This window comes from Bison bison, unplaced genomic scaffold (assembly GCF_000754665.1).
Source record: "Bison bison bison isolate TAMUID 2011002044 unplaced genomic scaffold, Bison_UMD1.0 scf7180017864307, whole genome shotgun sequence".
NCBI classification, from domain to species: domain Eukaryota; kingdom Metazoa; phylum Chordata; class Mammalia; order Artiodactyla; family Bovidae; genus Bison; species Bison bison.
Genome location: NW_011494879.1, coordinates 3,029,971 through 3,040,844, shown reverse-complemented (window position 1 = coordinate 3,040,844; position 10,874 = coordinate 3,029,971).

The window sequence follows — 10,874 nt, the reverse complement described above, 5'->3', positions numbered from 1 at the left end:
GGCTGTGGGCGCCGGACGCCACCACATTCCAGCTGAGTAATTTAGGACAAGTCACAGGATGCTTAGGGAACTTCCTTTTCTGCTCTCACCCAGGATCAGTGATAGAATCAAATGAGATCATCGGTATGAAAGCACTTTGCAAACTGGGATGATATTTAAAAATAGAGTATCATTTTGCCTCCAACAATGAGTTATTGGGCAAGTCGTGCTAATGAAACATCCACCTGTTATACTTCTTCCTTTTAAATCTACCACCTCATTTATTCACCCAGCAAGGTTTTGTTGTCTCCTATTTATGCACCTTACTCCTTGGAAGGAAAGTTATGACCAACCTAGACAGCATATTAAAAAACAGAGACATTACTTTGCCAACAAAGGTCCATCTAGTCAAGGCTATGGTTTTTCCAGTAGTCATGTATGGATGTGAGAGTTGGACTATAAAGAAAGCTGAGTGCAGAAGAATTGATGCTTTTGAACTGTGGTGTTGGAAAAGACTCTTGAGAGTTCCTTGGACTGCAAAGAGATCCAACCAGTCCATCCTAAACGAGATCAGTCCTGGGTGTTCATTGGAAGGACTGATGTTGAAGCTGAAACTCCAATACTTTGGCCACCTGATGCAAACAGCTGACTCAATGGAAAAGACCCTGATGCTGGGAAAGATTGAGGGCAGGAGGAGAAGGGGATGACAGAGGACGAGATGGCTGGATGGCATCACCGACTCGATGGACATGAATTTGAGTGAACCCTGGGAGTTGGTGATGGACAGGGAGGCCTGGCATGCTGTGGTTCATGGGGTCGCAAAGAGTTGGACACGACTGAGCGACTGAACTGAACTGATTCATGCACCAGGTACTCCTGTGATCATGAAGACAGAAGTAGCCCCCGCCTTTGTGGAGATCATAGTCCAGTGAGGAGAATAAACACAGAAGAAAATATATGAATAAAACAATCGCAAATAAAGTTAAGCGCCAACAAGAAAACAGAATGAGGCAGAGGGATGGAGAGTGGCTGAGTGGGCGATTTAAGATGGGGCAGTCAGGGAAAGGCCCTGAGAAGAAGATCTGATCCTTAAGCAGATGCCCGAATGAAAAGATGGACCCAGTCAGGTTGGTTAACGCCAGAGAGGTTAATTCCGAGCTAGCGCCAAGGCCCATGAGTGGGGACGCGCTTTGCGTGTTGGCAGTGGAGGGTGCTGGCAGGCCTGTGGCTGCTCCCGGAGGGAGGGGGATAGGATGTCAAACCCACCATCTCCCTCTCCTTACTAGGTCACAGAACAAAACCTCCGCATGCGACACCGGCTCTGTGATTTTCATTCACAGAAGACACACCGTGTGGCTGTAACGACTTCGATTTTCCTGACAGAACAGTGAGATTGTCCTTGCTTGGAGAACACTGGGATCGTACAGAAAAGAGTGGAAAAAAATCCAACCCACGTGTCTTTAGGGAACTACAAGTCTGAAATATCTGTATTGATTTAGTTTTCTTTCCTGTTGACTTCTGACCTAATTTTTACAAAGCCTTGTTACACCTTATAGAACAGCCCATGGAATATACATGGGAGGAAAGAAAATTAGTGCTTCCTTTAAGTCTTCACATGGGGCACCTTTAGTGTGAGATCCAACTAAGTGTGTGTGCTGATACGCCAGTTTTTGCTGACACTGATATTAAGAGTTTTATTTAAAAAAAAAATCTGCTAGGATGAGGAGCCTGAGGAGCCAGCACACCTCAAAATTTTGGAGTCTGTTTTGCTGAAAAAGGTTAGTGGTGTATCTCCCTACACACTCGTCCCCTCTTTGCATGGAATTACTTATATAATTGTTCTTTGCTGTCTTGTGTGTTGATGATGATGGGAATATAATCTTGCCCAGCTGTTTGGGCTGAAGGTAAATAGCAGGGTTGGGGGATAGAGATTGAGAGAAACTTGGTTCCCCTTTCATTCTAAAGGTTAATGTGCCTTAACACTGGCTCAATATTGTAAATACATCAATATCAGTGGCGTCTAGTAGAGATAATTACTCAGCCAAGGATTGCAGATTGTTAAAGAAAGAGTACTGCTGCTGCTGCTGCTGCTAAGTCGCTTCAATCGTGTCTCACTCTGTGCTACCCCATAGACTGCAGCCCACCAGGCTGCCCTGTCCCTGGGGTTCTCCAGACAAGAACACTGGAGTGGGTTGCCATTTCCTTCTCCAATGCATGAAATTGAAAAGTGAAAGTGAAGTCGCTCAGTCATGTCTGACCCTCAGCAACCCCATGGACTGCAGCCTACCAGGCTCCTCCATCCATGGGATTTTCCAGGCAAGAGTGCTGGAGTGGGGTGCCATTGCCTTCTCCAAGAAAGAGTACAGTTTACTATAAAAGAATGCAACCTAGAACTAGAAGATCTGATATCCTATATCTGGTTTTTTTTTCTGTTTTTCTTTTTTTTCCTGTATCTTTTTTCTTCTGTATCTTTTTTTTTCTGTTTTAACACTAAGAACATGACACATGTATCTGAGTTAATAGTAAATAGTACAAAATTTCACATAATGATAAACAACAATTCTCTACTCTGTCACTCCCAACTCCATCACCTCCTTAAAAACGTTCACCATATTTCATTTTAGTTATCTTTACATGTGAATATGCTCAGAATATTAAAACATATGGCAAATAAGTATAATACTTTATTTTTTCATCCTTATAATGAAATAAATAATACTACCTACCTATATACAAATTATCATTTGCTACTGTACTTATCAAATTTGAGAATACATTTAATGTGAAGAGTGTGGTCAGTCAGTCAGTTAGTTCAGTTGCTGTCATGTCCGACTCTTTGCGACCCCATGAATCGCAGCACGCCAGGCCTGCCTGTCCATTACCAACTCCCAGAGTTCACTCAAACTCACGTCCATCGAGTTGGAGATACCATCCAGCCATCTCATCCTCTGTCATCCCCTTCTCCTCCTGCCCCCAATCCCTCCTAGCATCAGAGTCTTTTCCAATGAGTCGACTCTTCGCGTGAGGTGGCCAAAGTCCTGGAGTTTCAGCTTTAGCATCATTCCTTCCAAAGAACACCCAGGGCTGATCTCCTTTAGAATGGACTGGTTGGATCTCCTTGCAGTCCAAGGGACTCTCAAAAGTCTTCTCCAACACCACAGTTCAAAAGCATCAATTCTTCGGCACTCAGCCTTCTTCACAGGTCAACTCTCACATCCATACATGACCACAGGAAAAACCATAGCCTTGACTAGACGGACCTTTGTTGGTAAAGTAATGTCTCTGCTTTTCAATATACTATTGACCTTAGTTACTATCACGCTAGTTTGGAGAGGAAATTTGGTGTACATTTACTATAATCTCCACTGGATTTGCTTAATTACATTTTCTTTACATAGCATATCATCGATCCAGGGCATTGACAGGTTTTTCATTACAAAGCACAAATTAATATCACTATCTCTGGAAAAAAAATTGAGTGCAAAATGTACACACTATGAGAACAAAGCAATCTTTATCTGGGTGTGAAGTGCTAAAGTTGCTACGCTCCTAACTGTGGAGAAATTGGAAATTCGTCTCATAAGGAGCTATCTACTGACAACCAAAGAAGCTGGGCATATATTCACTTGGTGTCTTAAACTAAACAAAAGCCTCAATGGTTTCTAACCAGTCATCTTTGAGTTGTAATCTGAGGAAATACAAAAGTATCAGGATCAAGAAGTTATTAGTCGACCAAAACAAGGGATAAACCAAGTAAGTTATGGTTAAACTGGACTAGCTATTAGGACCCACACTTTAAATGGAGAAAACCTATAACAGGAATAATGGACAAGAGGGAAGATATGGCTTAGCATCAGACATGCGAAAAACTTCTATGAGTTTTAGATGATGACATAAAAGCAAATACATTTAAACACCGCAGTGCGGTTTCCAAATAAATCAGTATGGCATGAGGCTGAATTACTGTAAGTATAATGTTTGGAGCAAGGTATCCAGGGGCTACTGGGGGATCAGAAGGTAAGTTCCCCATAGAGATGCCTCTCTGTGCCTGTCAGTTACATTTCCAGAATGGCCAGCATGGGGAAAGAGTTAAAGCCATTCCATACAAGAAATGAATGAAAACATTTAGCTTCTCGGAGTTTCAAGAGCAAAATCTGAAAGCAGCACGTGTCAGAGAACGGTTCGTGGCTTTCTCAGATCATCTGGGTGGGAATAAAAAAGGTTGAATTCGATGACTTAACTCTCTTTTCAGTTGATAATTAGGGCCCATGGCTCACAACAGTGTGTCAACATTAATTTCCTTGAAGACTTTGTCTAAATAGCTACGCGGTACCTGGAAAATAGCATGAAAACTGTGTTTGGAGATACGAGTTTGCATCCAGGTCTTACCGCTTAACCTGTTTTGTCATTGTATGATTTGTCCTCTCTCAACCTCACTCTCCTCATCTGGAAAAATAAAGTTAGTATTCCTTACACGGAAAGTTTTTTGCGAGAATTAAATGACCTAAAGCTTGTGTAATGGAGATGACATTTCTGTAAAGTTACCTTCCAAGTAAAGCTTAGCTATGAGGAAGGAGTGGGTAAGGAGGAGAACACGTCAAAGATAAACAATACCGGACACTAGTTGAAAGTAATGAAAATAGGTTGTATTGTCTATTGCAGTAGGAGAGTCCAGTGTAAGCCAAGCTCATCTTCGGTCATGCAGAGGTGACTGTGTGTTTTAAAGGAGACTGAAGGTAGAGGGAGCAGGAGTAGGTAAAAACCGAGCAGAGTCGGGGAGGTGGAAATTAACAAAAAGCAGGAAGGAGCGCTGGGCCATGAAATCTTTTATGAAATCTTAGGAACTCGAAGGAGATGTTCTTAGACCCTTTTCACCAACCCCACTCCCAGGAGCTGGTGATCAGTATTGAATCATCCATACCCTCTGCCCCTTGCTCCCTTCTCCCAGGTCACATGGCTGGGCTGGATTTCAGATGAGCTCTCAACACAATGGTGACACAATTACGAGAAGCTTTTACTGGGCCTTTTCATCTGAAGCGCCTTCATCTGTGCAGGCAGCTGTGACAAAGTACCGTAGAGGTGCAGTGTTTTCACATGGAAAGTTGCTTTCTCACAGTTCTGAAGGCTGGAAGTCAGGCTTGGAGTGCCAGCATGGTTGGGTTCTTATGAGGACTTCAGACAAGCTCCTTCTGGCTGTGTCCTCACGGGGTAGCCAGAGAGTGAGAGGTCTCTATTGTAAAGAAGGGTTCCAATGCTGCTCCTGGGGGCCCCTTCCTCAGGACCTCCTCAAGTCTGCACCTCCTAACACCATCACCATCGGGGTTGGGTTTCAACACGTGAATTTTGGAAGGACACACATACTTAGTCCACAGCAGAGAGAACATACAAAGGAAAGAAACACAGGAAGAAAGAACAGAGGGAAAGAGAAAGAGGAGACTGAACCTGGGGCTTGTAGTTCGTCTCCACCCAGCCTGATGGCTCAGCTGCCAACTCTTCTCTTTGCTTCTCTACCTTCATGTAGCCTAGCTTTTACACAAACAGAAAGAGCTTAATTCAGGTCAGCATTAGTGAATATGGACTTTGTGTCATACACTGGATATATGTTTAAATTAAATCCGAAACTGAATCTTGAGAAAAATAAATAGTCCCTAATGCTCAGATGTTTACTGAAAAAGGATAGGCTTTGGAATTATGTTCATCTGGAGTTGATTTTCTTCTCTTCTACTCTTTTTTTTTTTTTTTTTTTGGTGACACATTTCATGGAACAAACTTACTGAGACTCAATTTCATAATTTAAAAGAAAATCTCCATTTGATTAAGCAGAAAACCCAGTAAAAATATCACGTCCTAATGCAATGGGAGACCAGCTCAGACCCTGTTCCCACTTGCTCTGTCTCAGATGGAGGTGGGCGGGCATTCTTCTGGAACTTGGGTGAGAGACCAAGGTGGGTGAGGTGCTGAGAGTCAGTCCTTGAGAAAAAAACAGCAGACGACCTCATCTGGGCAGCAGGCAGGTGGAGGATTTACCCCTGCACCCCAGTGTCCTTCCTTCCCCCTCCTGTGTCAGGCTGAAAAAGGTAGCTTCCGGATGCATCAGCCACGCAGAGTGCTGAGGACCACCTCCAGCTGGGTTGGTCCTGCCTCACTCCAAGGCTGCATCCGTGTCTTTCCCCTGCAGGCATTTCTGTCTGATCTGTTTCCTTATCTGTGAAATCAAGATGAAGTCCACTGGCAGACATGAAGCTGAGGGACTCTCTCCCAAGACCCAGGCCTCAGCTGGGATGCTGACTCAGCAGAGAGGGGCCAGCTCTTCCCATGTGTTCTCTCTTCCTCAAGGAAGCTAGTCGAGGCTGGAGTATGAAATGGTCCCAGCAGCAAGAACCAGGAGGCTCTAACCTGCAACTCCTCTTGAGCATCTGCATAAGTGTCATTGGCTATTGTTCCATTGACCAAAGCCAGCTCAGGGTCAGTGCAAGGCAGCGATCCCTGCAGGTGTGTGTACAGGGAAAAGATTATGGTGCAAGGATTTTAGCAAAGGGATAATGACAGCTGCCTAATAAGGTTATCTGAGGATTACAGAAATTAACATTCAGGAGGCATGAAAAGCAAAGCCTGGAACACTGTAAAGACTAAGTAAGGGTTTACTGCTGTTATTAACTCCTGGGGTCCCTCTCAGTGGTAAGGTCTGTGACACTAATGATTTTATCCAGAAATCTCATACATGATCTTATTTTGCCTCTACCACAAACCAGTGGAGTTACTTCAGACCTGCAAAGAGCTTCTTTTGGTTCTAGTTTCTTTTCAGTTTGTATGTATTTTTTTAGTGACATAAGTAATATATAAAACATGGTTATTATGAATACCAATATTACTATGAAAAATGTAAGGGAATATAGAATAAAAAGTATAGTACCTATTCAGTTCAGTTCAATTCAGTTGCTCAGTCATGTCTGACTCTGCGACCCCATGGACTGCAGCACAGCAGGCCTCCTTCTCCATAACCAACTCCCAGAGTTTACTCAAACTCATGTCCATTGAGTCAGTGATGCCATCCAACCATCATATCCTCTGTCGGTCCCTTCTCTTCCCACCTTCAATCTTTCCCAGCATCAGGGTCTTTTCTGTGAGTCAGTTCTTTGCACCAGGTGGCCAAAGTATTGGAGTTTCAGCTTCAGCATCAGTCCTTCCAATGAATATTCAGGACTGATTTCTTTTAGGATGGACAGGTTGGATCTCCTTGCAGTCCAAGGAACTCTCAAGAGTCTCCAACACCATAGTTCAAAAGCATCAATTCTTCGGTGCTCAGCTTTCTTTATGGTTCAACTCTCACATCCATACATGACTACTGGAAAAACCATAGCTTTGAAATACTTATACCCATCCCCTATCTTCAAACTCAGTTGCCAAACCTATTAAAAATTTATTATTTAACCTTCCTTATATATGTGCCTATGTGATGTAATGAAATATACATACAAAATCTGTCTCATAAGTGTAAAATACATGTAGAAATATAGATACAGGTTTCATATCCATGAAATCTATGTATGTCTCTAATCACATAATTTATAAATTGCATTGCATCATTTACTTATATAAAAGGGTCATACTCTGTGTAGTATACTGTGAATTCTTTTTTCAGTGATATATACTGGAGAACTTTTAATGATATGGATAAACTATATCATTTATTTTTTAAACCCCAAAATGTTTCATAGTACAACACCCCATTTTATTTAAATATTCCATTGTAAGACACATTCAGGTTATTTTTCTTTTTTCATCATTGTAGGCAGTGCTACACTTAGCCTCGCCTATATTATATGCGTGTATATAGATATGTTTATACGTGATAACTTGCTGGGTTGAAGCTATGCATGTCTTACATTTTGATAGATTCTGCCAAGTTTTATTTTTCAAAGCCTATGTCAATTGTTCATCAGTGGACTTAGCTATCATGTGGAAGGCTTGGGGTACATAATTTTTAAGTTGCATTCCAGGAAACTTACAGTTCCTAGGTTCTGATCAAGACTTTGGCACCAGATCAGAACTATTAGGACACTAACGAACCATCCTGTACTGACCATCTCAGAGTGCAGTCATAACTGTAGGCCAAATTTAGACAACTTAGTGAGTTTCCAGGCACAAACAGCTAAGAGCTAGTTTGCTCAGTGCTTTGAAGTTTTTGTTATATAAAATCTTTATACTCTGGATTAAGTGAGCAGTGATATCCCTGATCTACGGGAGCCCGGACTCTGCCGTTACCGTCCCACTTGCCAATCATGGGTCATGGTGTGTGTGTGTCAGTCAGGCACGTGTCCACACGCTTGTCCCCACGTGCCATCAGAGCACACCTGCCTGACCTACCCCAGCAGGTTTCTCCTGGGAACTTCAGGGGACAGTGTCGAGGACCAGAGTCCTTTTGGGTCACTTTAATAAGGTAATGTGAGCTGCAGCGTGACTGACAGAAACAAGAAGTTAACATTCATGAGAGAAACCTCAGTCCTGGAGCTGTAGTAGGCAGACCGCCAACAGAAATTGTTTTGTGGATGAAATATTTCCTAAAAATAGCTCTCCCAGATCAGCCTAATGCAATTAAAGTTAGTGATGTACATAATAAGGAAACTGGGAGCTCTTCCTGCTAATAACCACTGTGGAACCAAGGCAATCCATTCCATTAATTTAATATACACTTTCATAGTCCCTTGGTAATAGAAGTATAATTAAAATGATATGCTTTGATAGGCTTTTCTTTCCAAAATGAAATTTTGCAAGTACAGGTTTTGAAGTATATATATATATATATATGTGTGTGTGTGTGTGTGTGTATACATTCTCCTGTAATTATTATCCATTGTATATTTATTTTGGTCTCTCCTTCTTCCATGCCATATCCCCTACTGCCAATTTTTTTTTCCCTTAAAGTTGAATCCTGACAACGGTACTGACAGATTTCTTGATGCAGAAAGCTGTTTGAAGAAGAGCTATTAAGAGCATGGCAATTAACTGCTGAAAGCAGGTAGGGGGAATTTGGGGTTGAATTTGGGTTTATTTGAGACAGTATATAAAGAGGTGCCTTGATTCTGGACTTCGCATCCTGCAGAACTGCAAGAAAAAAATTTCTGTTTATTTTTCTAAGGAGTTCAATTCAACTTTTCAATTAGAAGAACACAAGACTTGGGACTTTCCTGGTGGTCCAGTGGTTACGACTCTGCACTTGCACTGCTGGGGGCCTGGGTTTAACCCCGGATCTGGGAAGTAAGATCCTATAAGTCATGATGCATGGTGGGAAAATAAAAGACAGAAATCAAAAGGACTGAAAACAATGCAGTGACACTAAGAAAATGGGCTCCCATTAATGAACAACTGGATAAGCTACTGGTTCCTATCATTCTTTGGCCATGTGAGTTCAAGAAGCTTGTTAAAACAGATGTCATATAGTTTACAATAAAAGAAAAGTAGCTCTGCTGTTTGGGATTCATTGGGAAATAAATTATCTTACTGTTTATTGAACTCTATTTTAAGGTACATCAAGTTAATCTTACTATACTCCCACCTAAGCATGGATGGGCACGCATTTGAATCAACTCAAAAAGAAATTTAAAAGTTATATCCCATTAAAAATGTAATAAAAAGATATTTTCAAAGGGAAAGGCTATTGAAGCATGAGTAAGTTTGAGCCAAGATCTAAGATCTGATGGGAAGTCAGAAAGCTGATATGGAGTCATGCTGGGCTTTGTCTGTGGCACCGATGCCAGTGAGAGGCACTGTTGTCTACGACACTGTATCAACCCCAGGTGCATGCCATCAGCAGAACCTGTCAGTGTATTTACCTCCAAAATAGGCTGAGATTCTGACCCTACCTCAGCCTCTTCACTGCTAAATCTTCACCAGAGCTGTCCTTGTCTCCTGCCTGACTATCGTGAAGACCTCTTGATAGAATTCTGGCTTCCACTCTTGCTGCCCAAGGAGAAGCCAGCTGTGGACCCCTCATCCTCAAAAACACTCTGGTGACTTCCCTTCTCACCCAGCTGCTGCTGCTGCTAAGTCACTTCAGTCGTGTCTGACCCTGTGCGACCCATAGACGGCAGCCCTCCAGGCTCCCCCGTCCCTGGGATTCTCCAGGCAAGAGCACTGGAGTGGGTTGCCATTTCCTTCTCCAATGCATGAAAGTGAAAAGTGAAAGTGAAGTTGCTCAGTCGTGTCCTACTCTTAGCGACCCCATGGACCACCAGGCTCCTCCGTCCATGGGATTTTCCAGGCAAGACTGCTGCAGTGGGGTGCCATTGCCTTCTCCACCCAGACCAAACACCTTAATGCCCTGCACGGTCTCTCTTCCTCTCTTTCTCCCACCGCAGGTCCACCCTTTTAACCCCAGCCCCTACTCTGTTCATATTGATTCACCTCTGCTGGTTTCCTTGCAATTGTTCAAGAAACGCTTTTTCCTGAACATTCTCAGTGACTTGCTCCCTCAAATTATTTGTCTTTGCTCAAATTTTGCCTTGTAAAAAATGCCAATGTAGTATGCCCTAAAAAAGCCATGCCATCACATCAATTACCGTTTCTTATATTTATTCTCTATTTTAAAATAATCCTTAGCACACCTGACTTATTATGTATTTTTATTTCTTTCATACCCATCTCTATTCATTCAAATCTGTGCTCCCTAAAAAAATGATATGTTTTTCTATCATACCTCTGGTGCCTAGAATAATGTCTTGTACATACTAGTTGCTAAACAAATACTAGTTGGAAATGCTTATTTTACTTTTTTATTTCATTATAGTTTGATAGTAAGATTTAGTGATTTCTAAAAATTCAGAAACCCATTTCTAAAAATTCAGAACCCATCATGAGAAGATAAATCCAGTTGGTAACACAAATTTTCAGATACT